The sequence below is a fragment of the Cupressus sempervirens genome, chromosome 5 (assembly GCF_028749045.1).
Source record: "Cupressus sempervirens isolate cs-2001-9-10 chromosome 5, ASM2874904v1, whole genome shotgun sequence".
Classification (NCBI taxonomy): Eukaryota; Viridiplantae; Streptophyta; class Pinopsida; order Cupressales; family Cupressaceae; genus Cupressus; species Cupressus sempervirens.
Genome location: NC_143122.1, coordinates 544827548 through 544843228, shown reverse-complemented (window position 1 = coordinate 544843228; position 15681 = coordinate 544827548). Strand labels below are relative to the sequence as shown.

The 15681-nt window shown below is 33.7% G+C and overlaps 1 protein-coding gene across 4 annotated transcripts in view; it reads left to right on the top strand.

Annotated features, from left to right (window-relative positions):
• Positions 1 to 11987: 11987 nt before the first annotated feature.
• Positions 11988 to 15681, top strand: part of DRIP2 (DREB2A-interacting protein 2) — an 81881-nt gene continuing 78187 nt past the window's right edge. For 2 of the 4 annotated variants that reach the window (XM_089831782.1, XM_089831780.1), the window contains exons 1-2: positions 12071 to 12200; positions 12303 to 12495. The gene's annotated coding sequence lies outside the window, so the exon portion shown is untranslated. Of the gene's footprint in view, positions 12201 to 12302; positions 12496 to 15681 lie in introns of all 4 variants that reach the window. The other 2 variants (XM_089831781.1, XM_089831779.1) reach the window with 2 other exon arrangements.

Here is a 15681-nt window from a genome sequence, read left to right as displayed (position 1 = left end):
TGGTCATCTTGAGTTATCTGTTTGACTCCTAGTCGATATGGTGTTCGACATAGACTTAGCTATTATGCATCCAACTTAGAACCTTTAGTCGACATGTGTGTTTTGGATTTGGTAAAATTATATATTGATGTAGAACTTGGGTCAATGTTACTTGATACATTTGATTATGTGACTTTCTATCATTGATCTTTCAATTATATTGGTTAAATGTATGTGTTAATTTGGAGCTATATGATGCATTATGATGTAATTATGTTGTATGGAAACTTTAGCAAGTATTTAGATGTATAATATGATTAAATGTTAATTATTACATTCATGATGTTATATGTGCATGTCATTATATTTCATGATAAATCAAATGATGATGAATTAGATGTAATGGGATTGCATCAGTTGATTATGTTTCACGGACATTGACCTATTGATGTGGATGAGTACTCACTTAGCAAGCACCACATGTTAGATGGTACATATGGTATGTATGGTTGATAAATTTTGTCACTCGTGATCAAGGTGTGATTAAAGATGGGTTTAAAGGAAAATATTGACCCTTGATATTTATATTGAATATTTACATTTTTGAGGTATTGAAATTAGGAATGAGCTAAGGGTATTATAAGTGTACATGTATAAGTATGGCAAGAAGTGGCTATGAAGTACCTAATGGTGGGGTCAAATCCAGTTGATGCCAAGGTATGATAAGTAAGCGTAGGTATGTGTTTGGTATCATGTGATTTTAAGGTGATATGTTACTTAATTTTGAGATTTCTTGAGATAAGGAAGTAATTGATTTGATATTCCTTGGGTATTTGATTGATTTGTGATATAATATGGACTAATATTTTGGTGTTTTTCCTGTAATGCAATAGAGGGAATGACATATTATAAGAAAGGGGGGATATTGTCAGAGAGAGGTACTTCTAACCTTGTAAAACTAAAGGATGGTAATGGAATTAACACACTCACACATAGAAAATGTTCTTGAAATGATTACTTATATACGTGCTTATATAAAATGTGTGTTATTTTCTCTAAATTTGTTACTTTAACTATGTTAATATGTCTTTGAAGAGATAGTTCCATGAGAGTTAATGTATTAATGGACTGTAGGTTTCATTTAAGGAACTCAATTTTTGAATTTATTTCAGTAAATGTAAGTCAATTTTGTTGCTAGCATTGTTATGAATAATAGAAGTTAGATTACTGATCATTACAATATGGAATTCTTGAAATTATATGATTGTTATTTCTTGCATATTGCATCGAGACGATGCATTTTCTAAGTGGGGAAAGATGTCACAACCCACTATCTTATTCTAGAATTTTATCAGTGTCATTAATTGTCACCTAGATTTCTTTATAGGAAATCTTTATACGTGGGAATTATTGAGAAAGCAATTATTAAGTTACCGATTTTGTAGAAGATTAGGGGGGACAATAACACCAACTTCTCGGCAACCATATGATAACCATCTCCTCCCTCATTCATTTAGGGGGAAATATTTTAGAAGTTTCCCATCTTCCTTCCTATGGGAAGTGAATCCAAAGGCCAAACTCCATTCTTCTTCTAATGGTATGCAATATTATAGAATGGTGAGTCTTGGACATGGTAATAAGGGAAGGGCAAAAGGAGCTCAAAAGGAGGAACCAAAACATGGGTAGATTGGGAATCGTCTCCATTAACAGCTGGAGATGGAGCATTTGACAAGCAACTGAAACCCAATCAGGTTCCTTTCTTTTTTTTATGTATAACTTCCAAGTTTTTCATTTCCTTGCTTTGCTTCGATCTCGTGGACATAATGAATAGCTTCTTAAAAAGGCTTAGATTCTGGTAGTAGAAAATCCTAATGGGAAATTTCAAGATCATCTTTTTTTAACTATAACAAACAAGAGGAAGATAGATAGTTTAGAAATTATTTAGTAAACTTGAAATTGGTTGGAATGTTGATTTGAACCTAAACACATCATAGTTTGGGGTGGCTACAAGAAATTGAACAGGGATTGTAGAGTTAAGTTGTGGTGTTCTTTACATTAAACCCCTCAACTCATGTAACGTATGTACAAGGGTTCAAATATTTGCTTCTTCTATTAGAACAAAATTAGGCTTGTGGAGAATGCCATAAGATCTTCCAAAGATCAAGAATGTTCATCCAAATCTAGTCATGATTCTCTTGAATTTGGTATCACTGGAAGTACAAACCAAATTTGTGCAACCCTTGGTTTTCCCCTTCTCAAGATATATGCTTAGTTTTCTTCCTCTATTGGGACAAATCTAGTGGTAGTCACATCTATTTCTATAAGCTGATCTTGTTTTTCCTAGAGCCGTATGTCAGTTCCTTGTATTGTCTGAAGTTGTCTATTCCATTAAAAAAAAACTACATCGTGAGAAATAACAGGGGGGTTCAAAATGGTATAGCTTATGTCTTCACCTGAAAGTGGGGTATGAGACTCTCTGTGTGTGTGTGTCTATATATATATATATATATATATATATATATATATATATATATATATATATATATATATCTCAAAATATTGTATATAAAATGAGTTGTTACAATCTACTAAATGAGAAATCCTTATGAATGGACAATGAATAAGACACTCTAAAATAGGTTAATTGTCAAAACATACTTGTCTTCAAATTCTAATCATTCTAATTGCTATCTTATGTTTGGGGTTCTATAAGTGGTTAATTCTTTGATTGTAAAATAATCAAAAGTGCATCTTATAAGTATACTTTGGAAAATAATAACTAAGAAATGAACTAAGTAACAATTGTTTAGGAATTATTGCAATTGGTATTTATAAACTACTATTTTATATTGCATAAAATTATCCTTACTCTTAACAAATGTTTTTGTCATGTAGAGTGACTAGATGATATATTTTTATTAGAGGAAGAGCATCCTTTCATATTTCCTTGTGAATTCTTTTGTGATGTGTTCTGATAACAATGTATGTGAAGTGGTTTAAATCTACGACATCCACATGTTGGAGGAATGTGCAAAATATTAATGAAGAAATTAAGTCCTTGATAAGCAAGGAAAGTAGAGGGAGTATCATGTAATAATGTCTATAATATTTAATATTGGAGCCAAATTTGGCAAGTGTGAGTCAAAGTGTGCTAAAATTAAGAAAGGTCTTAGGGAAATGAGGAGACGCGGCCATACAAACAAAAATATGAGTGAATAAAAATTAAGAGGAATGTCACTTCATCATTATGCTAACCCATTGCAGAATTCAAATCTCTCCCTATTTAAAAGTACGAATGATATCATTTATCTGATTGTCAGAGATTTTCAGGGTGCTAAAATTATGATACCATACAATCATGAATCCCATTATGAATTTACATGGGATTTTGAAGTTTATCAAGCATGTGATTGTAAAACTTCTATGCTCATTGTTGAAAGACTCAGGGTCAATTGTAGGGGTAGTGCTTTTGCAGACAAGGAGGTTTAGATGCGCATCACTGAAGTGGGGGAACAGAAAATTGGTGGGATAGATATGGGAGGGGACTTGAATAGGCTGAAGCCCATAAAAATGGATAACTTTAAAGATAGGATGGCCACCTAGTTTTTGTTGAAGGAGGGGGGCTTTTTTCCCTACATGTAGCCGATGGTGGGGTATGATGATAATTGTGCTCTTTAGTTTGTCAATGGGTGCAATGATTACAAGGTCACTATTAATGGAATCAATTTTCAAGTGAATGAGGAGGTGATAACCATGACTACCGGTCTTTCAATGAGAGGAAAGAAATGGAAGAAGGTCACTAAAACTATGGACACGACCAGTAAGAATAGTTTTTTTTATGGACGAGGAGGAACCAATGCGCTATAGAGGAGGAATTAAGAGGGACAAATTGCCAACTCCTTGGGATAATGTGTGCCTAGTTCTTATGAAATATTTGATGCTGGAGGGAAAATTTGATGTTTGCTTCTATTATCATTTCCCTTTGTTGAATCATTTTAGGATTAGGGATTTTATTTCTATCCCATTTTTTTTGCTAGATTCTCTTGAAGATATGGTTAGTGATGTTAGGGAGAAAAGAAATAAAGTGCAAAACTTTACCATTATCCACCAAGGCCTTATCTTTCACCTATACTAATTCTACCTTGCCCTTCATCCCCCTAGGGTGGTGGTGGTTGACAACCAGTGCCTCCATCAAAATTCACCCCTGAGCACAAGTACTAGAACAAAAATTCATACCTAGTGACCCTCCCCTAGCCGTGAAAATAAGAAAAAGAAAAAGCCTAATACAGTTGGGGAACATAAGGATAGTAAAAATATTTAAATGGAAAAATTTGTGGTGGTGGAAGAGGAGGACTCGAAGAAAGAGGTTGAGGGAATGGCTAGGAGATGGTCTAGGAGAATTGCCCAATCCCAGGCAAGACACAAACAAAAATCCAACAGGTTTAGGGTTGAGGAGACTGAAGAAGAGAGAGCAAAAAATAATGAAGAAGAAGGGGAGGAGGAGGATTCCAAAGGAGAAGAAAGAATGGAGGAGGTAGAAAAAAAGTGTTAACTTGATTGACAATTCTGTTGAAAATGCTCAGTTGTATGCTGATAATACTCACGTGGTAGCTAGAAATGTTGCAACCACGAAGACTACCCATGTTTTTGCCAACTTTACTCTTCAACTCATTTCCTTCTGTGAGGATAGCAGAAAAGTGGACACCTCCCCCATCATTATATCCTCCCTGGCCAAGGAAAAACTTAAGGTTTTTACTAACCCAAGGGTTGTGTAGGATGATAACCAGGTGTAGAATGCTAAAGAGGAAGCTAAGAAGGTGGAAGTGGAAAATAAGGAAGTGATTGAGGAGCAATTGAGGCGTATGCCAAATTGGAGAAGAGGGTTAAAACTTTAGAAGAAGGGTTCTTCCCCTTCTCTAAATTTTCCCTTAAGGTCACCCACGCTACTACCACTACCCTCCAACTATTGGCTCAGGAGAAGGAGGACAATGGAATGAATATGTAGGATCATAAGCTCCTCTTTAAATTCCTTGCAGATGACTAGACTCAGATTCTGCTCGCTATGAAGGGAAAGGTGAAAAATTACTAATTAAATTTTTAGGTTTCAGGGATCCTTGGATCCAAATTTTTATGTTTATATGCTAGTGTTGGTTTTGCTAGCTTTTAGTTGTTGCTCAAACTTGGGTAGGCATGGTAATGTTAACAGTTTTTATGATGAACTCTTGTACTTTGATAGACTTTTTAGACTACTACTATAGTTTAGATGATTTTGTTCATAATATTATGCTGGTTGGTAACATGCATTAGTTTTACTGTAGTTATGTGGAACTTTAGTTCAATCAATTAAGGTCCTCAGTTGGTTTCTGTTGGTAATGTACTAGTATTGGTAATGTGTCACCAATTTTTTGGTTGTAAGGGCCGACTCCCTTGTTTTTGGTCACTTTTTATTTCAAAAAAAATGTATGTGAAGTATTGTGGAGTTTAATCTACTTTCATATGAAATCACTCAAGGGAAGATATATTTGCATTGACATGTTCTAAAATTATGTCCTAACAATGTGTAGAAGGGTGTTGTTTGTGAACTATTAGGAAAGGGTAGGAAATGAATATGATGTATTTGTTTTCCTTTGTTTCCACCTTCCTGTTGTAAATTAATGTTAAGTGTTTGGGTCAAGCTATATATTTCATATGTGTTTTACATGATTATAATCGTGGATTCCAACAATCCAATCTTGTCCATATTTTGAGGATACTGACAATCTAGATATCAATACTAGCATTCATTTCACTTGCAATATTTAAAATACCATTAAAAATCTGTAGAGTGAATACTTAAGAGCTTGTGCTAAAATGAAAAGCCTATGTGTTAGAGATGGAAAATATAATACACTTTTATTCACATTTCAATCATTGTATGTATTTAATCATGGGCAAACTTTTGTAGATTTCTTGCACTATGATGTCTTTTATTTCGTATAAACACCTCTAAATTATCCTTGGATTGATATGAAGTGGGTTCTACAACATGGTGGAAAGTGGTTAAAAGATGGGTTTTGTTATACAAATATAATAAACCTTGGGTAGATGGTATCTTTAATGATATTGTTGACTATGTGTTACACAATTCCATTACTTCTCTCAGTTTTACTTGTTTAGACTTCCTCATTGCCAAGTTGGGTATCTTTCATGTTAGGAAAGATTATGGGGAAGCTTAACAACTTCATGGTAGGGTGGTAAAGAACTCCTACAATATTCTTAGCCATGTGTTCTTAAACAGGTTCTTGAGCTTCTGTCAACAAGGTCGATGTAATTGGTACACCTTGGTATTTTGGTAACAAAATTATGGTTTCTTTTAGATTTGAGCATATATATGTATATGTATCATTCTTGGTAAAGTTAATTATAGTTAATCAACTAATTTTGATGACTGGTCAATATTCAAAAGACTTTGACTCTCATTGAATTTTTCATATTTTATGGAGATGGCTGATGTGACATTGGTTTTGCAAGGGCAGTCTTTACAGTTTGATAGTTTAGAAATTTTTTAGTAAGCTTGAAATCAGTTGGAATGTTGATTTGAACCTAAATAATTCATAGTTTGGAGTAGCTATGAGAAATTGAATAGGGATTGTAGACTTAATTTGTGTTGTTCTTTATATTAAACCCCTCAACTCATGTAATGTATGTACAAGGGTTCAGATATTTGCTTCTTCCATTAGAACAAAATCAAGCTTTGCAGAGAATGCCATAAGATCTTCCAAAGATCAGGATTGTTCAGCCAAATTTGGTCATGATTCTCTTGAATTTGGTATTGCTGGAAGTACAAGCCAAATTTGTGCAACCCTTGGTTTCTCCTTTTCAAGATCTATGCTTTGTTTTCTTCCTCTGTTGGGACAAATCTAGTGGTAGTCACATCTATTTCTATAAGTTGATCTTGTTTTTCCTAGAGCTATATGTCAATTCCTTATCTTGTCTAAAGTTGTCTATTCCATAAAAAAACTACACCATGAGAAATAACAGGAGGGTTCGAAATGGTATAACTTATGTCTTTGCCTGAAAGTGGGGTATGAGATAGAGTGTATATATGTATATGAGACAGAGTGTATATATATATATATATATATATATATATATATATATATATATATATATATATATATATATATATATATATATATATATATATATATATATATATATATATATATATATATATATATATATATATATATATATATATATATATATATATATATATATATATAAAGCTCAGAATACTGTATATAAACTAAGTTGTTACAATCTACTAAATGAGAAATCCTTATGAAGGAATAGTGAATAATACACTTTGAAATAGGTTAATTGTCAAAACATACTTGTCTTCAAATTCTGATCATTCTAATTGCTATCTTATGTTTGGGGTTCTATAAGTGGTTGATTCTTTGATTGTAAAATAATCAAAAGTGCATCTTATAAGTATACTTTGGAAAGCAATAACTAAGCAATGAACTAAGTAACAATTGTGATGTGAATATCAAGATTTAACTGTGTGATTTTGAGTCAAACTCGATGACCCATGTTTCATGAGTAGTGATTCAACATGAATCCATCTCTCATGAGAATAAATGGAACACTTAGCACTCATTGGATCTAGGTGATGCTCACAGGGGTGAAGCACCGGGACTTCCCGGGAGGTCACCCATCCCAGTACTACTCCAGCCTGAGCGCGCTTAACTACGAAGTTTCCTCCACAGTTAAACCCAAAGCTTGCAACCCCATTAATAATAATTTATTAATAATTTTGGTTAAATATTAATAAATTAACAATTAGTGAATGGATTAAAATAAGTAATTAGAATAGTAATTATTGATTAATTTAATTAAAATTAGTTTATTTAAAGTTAATTAATAATGAATATTATTTGATTTAATTGTAGATTTGGATTGTTGATTTAATGGAAGTTATTATAGAAATGGGTTAATTGTAAGGGGTAGTTGTGAAAACTTAGTTACTTGAAATAGACGTTAAACTGGAACATAAACCTTACCTTAACTCAATAATATACTTTCAAATCCAATCTGTGAGACTTTGATGTTTTCTATGTGTTCTCTATGTTTTGGGATTGTTCTAGTATTGACCAGTTTAGGTTGTTACCAGAGGCTCAGGGTTGTGAATGTGATGTTATGATGATTTGGTCTCGATCTTTCTTAATCCGACCATGGTAATGTGAAGGTGTGCTCTATGACATGATTGTATTTACTAGTTGTTATTGCTTTCAGTCTTCTTGTGCGAAGCTGAGGTGTATGTTTATGAGATACCTGACTTAACCATTTTCGAGTCTCGATCAGTTATATTTGATAACCATTTTTGAGTCATCGATCAGTTATATTTGATAACCATTTTTGAGTCATCGATCAGTCATATTTGATAACCATTTTTGAGTCTCGATCAGTTACACTTGGATTGCTTTCGGTCGCTTGAGAGGACTGAAGTGTTTGTTATGTTCTTGATGATGTCATGTGTTGACTTGACCATTTTGGAGTCTTTGATCAATACTGTGATTTATCATTGATGCCTTCAGTTGCTGATAGAGAACTGTTGTGATCATATGATTATTATTTGATGCTTACCTGTTGCTCATGAAGAACTGATGTACTTTTTGTGGCTTATCTTTTATGATATTTTTCAGTTGCTTGTATAGGACTGAGGTGATTTTATTATGATTCTTTGATTTGTGATTTCATGAGCCTAGGGTAGGTTATCTATGTGTAGTGTCGGGAAGTGGCTTGCAATGGGGATCGGGGCCCTAAGAGGCTGCCTGGAGTAACCCATTGTAAGTTGTTTTAAAAAGTGAAAACATCTCACCTAAATACTGACTTAAATGAACCTAATAAGATAATTGTATGTTCTCTCCCATACCTTGAGTGCTAGTACAGGCTAGGATGGGGTAGAGAGAATGCTTGGTTACGACCTTGCATTCCGCAGTATGCCTCGTCAGTACGAGAGGATACTAGTGGCCGTAGGAATCACTAGGGACCCGAGATTCCTAAGGGATTGCTTGGGTAACTTCTACGTGACTTTTGTGATGACACTTTCCCGCTTGCATAGCAGGTTTCCTACGTGTCTTTGTGGTGCCTCCGGATCTAGATGTCTTTCTATGTTGGAACCTTTGAGTTAGTATACTTTTAGAATTTCCCAGACTTAGAGAGTACTTGTGTTTTGTGTTTGATACCTTGTTTGAGACTTGAGACTATCTCCTCAGCGCGGTGGGAGTGGACCATTTAGGTTCCATGCGGTCGGGTGGTAGTGCTTTTTACTCTTACCATTGAGATCCGTCCGTGGTCATCGTGGCTGAAGCTTTCTTGGTTGGCATTTACCTTCACTATGTTCTTGGATTACTATGATGGATGGTTAGATTTTATGATAGATGTTTTATCATTATGGATGTATGGATGTATCAGGTATGTTATTAGTTTCATTTATTTTACTGTACTTTGTATCATGGATTTGAGGATGATGTATCTCTATCTTTACATATGTATATTCTTTTAAGCCTTTCATACCCTGTAACATGTACAGTGGATGATTGAGCATTCCGAATTAAATTGCCAAGAGGCATTCAGAACAAATGTATATTATGGACATTGGACTTTCTGATTATTCTTTCATATGTATGTGGTAGTTGTTAGACTTAGAATTAATTAAATTTAAATGTGACTCAACGTCTTGGGATCCTTAAGGTGTAACTTGTGATGTATGTTTGTTGATGATTACATGTTATTGCTTCCGCTACAATGTGTTTGATGTGTATGTTATACTTTCTTACTTTAAATTTTTTTTTTTTTTTGCAAACTTAGTGAAACTTTAGGTTAATTCTTTTGGATCCCTTGGCGGGGCGTTACATGAGACCTCAAAAAAGGGATGCCTTTGGCGTAATAATAATTACATTTGTAGAAAAAAATCATAAATAAGAAAAAATGATTTTATTTTTAAAAAATAAATAGAGAATACATTTAATATGAGAGAATCATGTACAAATTCTTATCCATTAATCTATTTAGATATAATGCCTCTAACAATTCTAAATTATTTCTCCTCATGGCAAGGATTGTCATGTACGCTTTGATAATAAAGTTTTCAATTCCCCATTAAATTATATCTATAAAGTATTCAACTTTTGTTTTAGAAACAATCATTATTATTTATTTCTAGATTATTTGAAAATAAAATAAAACAAGTGCCACGTAGTGATGTGTATTTGCCTTATAGTTTTAATAGTAATAAAAAAATATAATTTAAATAATAATAAATTTTATAGTTTTGTTATAATACTATGCTTTTATATAGTAACTAAAAATATATCTAATTTTATGAAGGATGTATATAAAAATTCTAACATAGTAAATAGATATTAGAGTAAAAATAAGCATTTATAAAAATAAATTGTGTGTTTGATTTCCTAAAAAATAACATTCATATAATTATGAAAGGAATGTTAGTAATGCATATTTGATTGTTTCAAATTTTATATAGATAATTTTTAAATTTTTTTTTGTTAAAAATTATCAACAAGTTTTTTGTATTATTACTCTTAAAAAATGACTCTCTTAGTAAAATATTCATTTAATTTCATTCTTATGTAATTTTTTAATATATATATTATATATCGATTGATCAAAAAGATAGGTACAAAAATGGGAGGGGAGGCAGGGGCCTCAACCCAACAAGTTTACATCATAAGAAGTAGATACAAAATATGACTAGATCAAAAGAAGATACATCAAATGTCAAGAGAGAAGCACCCGAAAGGGAGCCACACAAAATCAGTATAAAACATCACTAAAATCTTCAACCGAGGTTGTCTACCCTTGGTCACCTTCCATCCATACAATTTATAATTATTTTTTTGTTAAATTGTAATTATTTTATTAAGATTGTTTTAATGTGATTATTTTATTAAGGTTTTTTCCCTTCAAATTATATCATATACTATAATTATGGTGAAAATATTGCAACATGATGAAGCCTCCGAAAAAGGGCTCCTATAACACAAATCAATTTGAGCCAATCATAGAACAAATAAATATTTATTTCTATTAGAAAATTTAATAATTATGAATTTAAACTTTATGAAAACTATAACTATTTTTAAAACCAAAAAAATAAACGATTGCCATTGGTGGAAATTAATTGAGTGAAAGAGCAAATTGAATGCAATAGTACATTGCCTAGACAAGTACAATAATAAGAACTAAAGACTACAATAAATGAAGAACTACATTGAAATAATATGTATAAAAATATTTTATTAAAAAATTACATTCATTTATGAACATTACAATACCAAAAATAATCATATATAACAATTATAGTTAAATGGAAATAAAAGATTGACATTTTTCAACTAAAGGTTGGCTCCATAAATAAATGACTCTAAAAAGTCAATTAGAAAATGTTTGTATATTTAGAAACAATAAAATATTCTTTTATATATTTTCTTTTACAAAATATGTAATCGTTTACAACTATATGTTCTTTTATATCACGTGCAATATATATTGTTTTACAAAAATCACACATGTCATAAAAGATAATAATGGAAATAATAATAATCTTGATAAATATATCATTTATCTGAAAGCTATAACTCCAAATTTAAGGTCGATTATTGGGCCGAGCAAAAAAATTGAACACCAAACGACGGAAAACGTAAATGGATTAGAATACAATAAAAGTGAGGGTAGCCTATGCACTCAATGGCTAGCATGGATTCTCGTGTCCCGATTTCCTAGACGAAACGGATGAAGGGAATTTGACGATTCTCTTTTATTTTGTGATTTGAAGAAATCCAACGTGGGTCAATTAAAATATAACCGCATAATTAGAGCCCCTAATCCTAATTTATTATCCGATAAATTAAATATATATAATATTTTTTAACTGGGGTTGCGAAACCCCTAGACGATGCAAAAAATAATATAATCCATGCACATGAATAATACAATAGAATACAGCTGTCCTACATCTCCCGATTTGAGCTTCTCAATATTTGAACAATCGTAACTCGAAATAAAACTATCGTTTCCTTTGACTTGAATAAATACTAAATTCAGATTCTTGTTTTCCATTGAAACCCCGTAGTCGATGCCCCTTAATATGGGAATGACATTTGGGGGCGTTCTCAACAATTAGACGAGCCACGACGCTCTGTCAAAAACAGGTAAGCAAAGCAAAACAAAGCGTATACATTATTTCTTCTCTTTTCGCCTTCTCTCCTCCTCATCTTCCTCGTGTATTATGAATGACTGGTTAATGCAACAAGGCGGCCGTTGCCTTCTCTACGCACATAAATCAGTCTTCTCCTTCACGGATTTCTTCTCAGAGCAGCTAATCAAACCCTGGAGTGGCGTGGGAAGAGAAAGGAACGATAATATGGAGGAGGCGAAGTAGTTGCAGAGGGCTTCGAACCCGCGATCTCCGAATTTCAATGGCGGTCCCCAAATCATGTTAACCAGGTAAGAACGCTGTCACCTTGCAAATGGCACGTCACTTTCAAATGCATGTCAAATTTTGCGTTATTTCAAATAAATTCAGAGATTTTGATATTGATTCTTCTTGCTATATTGTTGATTTGTTTTCTTTCGAACTTGTCTTGGCGGTGCTACTTTGTGAGGCTTTGTGTTCATACTGTCTCGATGATCTCTGAGCCGAAAGCGCAAATGTTGAAGATTTGAGTCTTGTGTCGTAAAGAGAACATTGTGAAGGAGAAGAAACGGTTAATATCCATCGAGTTTTTATTTCGGCGCGTTATGTATTTCGTAGGTTTGGTAGATTTGGTGAGGAACAGCTGGGCGACGACATCTTCCGCAGAATACGAATTTCTTGTGCATGCGTTGTCTGGTATCGTTAATTTACGGTCGAATTCGCTTAGTTAGTTGAGCTTATTAAAGTTTCGGCATTTCATGGCGACTGGTTGCAGAAATTTATTCCTTAGCGTAAATAAACTGGAAAGTCACGATCTGCTTGCAAGAATTAGTTTTGTCAGTAACTTACCTCCGCGAGTCTTGAACCTTCGACGTTCACGATAGTGTTTTCCTTCGACGTTCTTATTATGTGCGCCTTCGACCTACGTATTCAGTCGTTTCGATTCAGTAGCGCGATCGCTCAATTAAGGAAATCGAGACGTGCGTAGAGTTTGGCCTTGCAATGCACGATTTTGGCCCATGATGTGGAACTTCGATTCGATGCGTTCAGTTGTCTTCCGTTCTTCTTTGACGTAATGTTACGTTACGGTGTAGGAGAAAGACCAAATGTGGTGATTTTCACCTGTGTTAAGAGTTCTTTTCCGTAGTACGTGGCCCGCTACGTGAAGATTTATAGAATTACGGGCTCTTGGGGCTTTCCTGATAATGTTATTGTGTTGTCAATATTACCTCACCGTTACTCGATATTGTTTTAAATTTGGATGTTTTCTTTATCTGGGTCTGGAAGTCTAGGTTTAAAGGTTGCTAGAACAGCCGAGTCAGCACACTTTGGGAATTATATAAGTTAGTTTCTAGCTTGAGGTTGTTTGAGGTAGAGTGTTCAGGCCTTATAGTGAGAAGTGCGTCCATGCCTAGAATCTGGATTTTGCTTGCTTCAGGACGATTTCAGCTCAACTATGGATTAGGTTCTTTGCCTTTTAATAGGATAAACATGGAAGGAAGGCTGGTAAGCTTGGATTGCATTTTAAAGATCAGCGCGCTTGGGTCATGCTCAAATGTGTCCCACTCCCTAGTGTTTGCACGAATTATGGGATACTGATATGCATGGGTGTGCCATATGTATCCCATTTACCAACGTTGGCAAGATTTATGGTATTTATTACAAGTTTGTTGCAACGAGGGAGATTTGGGGACTCTACGAGTTCCCCCCGTTATTACTATTACGCGATACCCCCTTTTGACAGTTTAGAAAAATATTAGATGTATACCATTACCTCAGTGTCCGCTTGAGTTATGGGTCAATCTATTGCAGCGAAGGAGCTTTGGTCACACTTTTGGAAGGTCCCCCCTGGCATTGTTACATCACATCTCTTTTATGGTTCAAAAGTATGAATTGTTTTTGGACACTCGGTGTTCATTTTAATTTTTTATTTAAAAAAAGCTCTAGCATTGCTTCCCCTTTTGGTTTTTCAAAGAAATTTTTTGTCTGCTAGAAAAAAAAACGTAACTGTAAATGTATGTTTCTGTTTTCTGATTGTGGGCAATAATATTGTAGATTAAACATTTCAGATTCTTGTATGTGGAACACAACTTAATGCTGAGTAGTCATGATTAAAATGTATGTTTCTGTTTTCTGATTGTGGGCAATAATATTGTAGATTAAACATTTCAGATTCTTGTATGTGGAACACAACTTAATGCTGAGTAGTCATGATTTTCTTCAACTTCTGGAGGCTCTCAATTTTTGTGAGGTTTTGTATTTTTATTTTCCAATTTAATTCTGGTGTTCTCTGAAGTCTGGAGATCTAGATGAGTAATCTGCCATGTGAAAACACTGGAATTGAACTATAGCGTTGGCCAGAAAAAAAGAGATGGAAGATCACTCAATTCCATGATGTGTCAGATATTTCTGCTCCTTATTTAGCATCTACAACATATAGATATACAATCCCTTTGTCACTGTAAACCCCTTGCTTCTGAACATTTCTCTGGGTTCAGGTTCTAAAGGGTCCGTTCAATCTCAAATAATCTTTTCTGTAAAGAAAGTTCTTGTGTAACTTGGGAGAAATCTAGCTTGATTGATGGCGTCATACAATTACTATTTTATATAATGCCAAATATTTCCAGTAATGAATGCTTTTGGCAGGAGAAGTTTTAGTCTCAGAACGTTGTCCGCAAGACTCGGGTTTACTTATTTTAATATTCTCCATTGATGATATATTATTTATTTATTTTGAAATGGCCTTGATCAGGTCGCATAGGTTTCATTTTCTTTTTTGGATTAACAATTAGTTATTTGAATTGATTGAAGTTTTCCAGACAATGCATGCAATAACCAGTATGATATTGTAATAGAATTTTCAGGGGACTAAGAGTGGAAAATTAGATGTTCTATGAATTGATTATAGCAAATAGGAAGTAGAGGATTTATTACAAACTTGGCTTATGCCATTATCAATTTCTCAATCAGATGTGCTGCAGATCGAATTCCATAGAATTGTAACACAGTTTCTTCTTCATAAGCCAAATTCTGATGGATATAAAAACCTGCAGCTTCCTGAATTAGTTAGGCAACTATTTTTTTTGCTGCCCGATCAAGGCTGAATCTTTTTGTTTGCAAATTGGACATTGACTATGTTGGCAGACTAATCGCCATCCATTTCTGAAGACTGATTTTGGGGTCTCCCATGCCACCAGTGGCTAACTAGCCGACGGAATCTCCTTTGTTATCATTTTCTTTAATAAATGAAAATACACAAACCATTGTTAAATAATTTTAGAAATAATTATTAAATGAGAAAAAATGATTTATGCCGAGAATTTTGTCAGCTGCATAGATGCTTCTTCCCATGCCTGGGATTGTGTCTACGCTGGTGCATCTCAGGGTTTTTGTCCTGAAATTGTTGTAGCCGTCTCTTGCAGAAAAAAAAAAAAATGTGATGATTGATTGAATAGAATGAATCAAACCTCAATCCCAACCCATCCTTTATAAAGAAC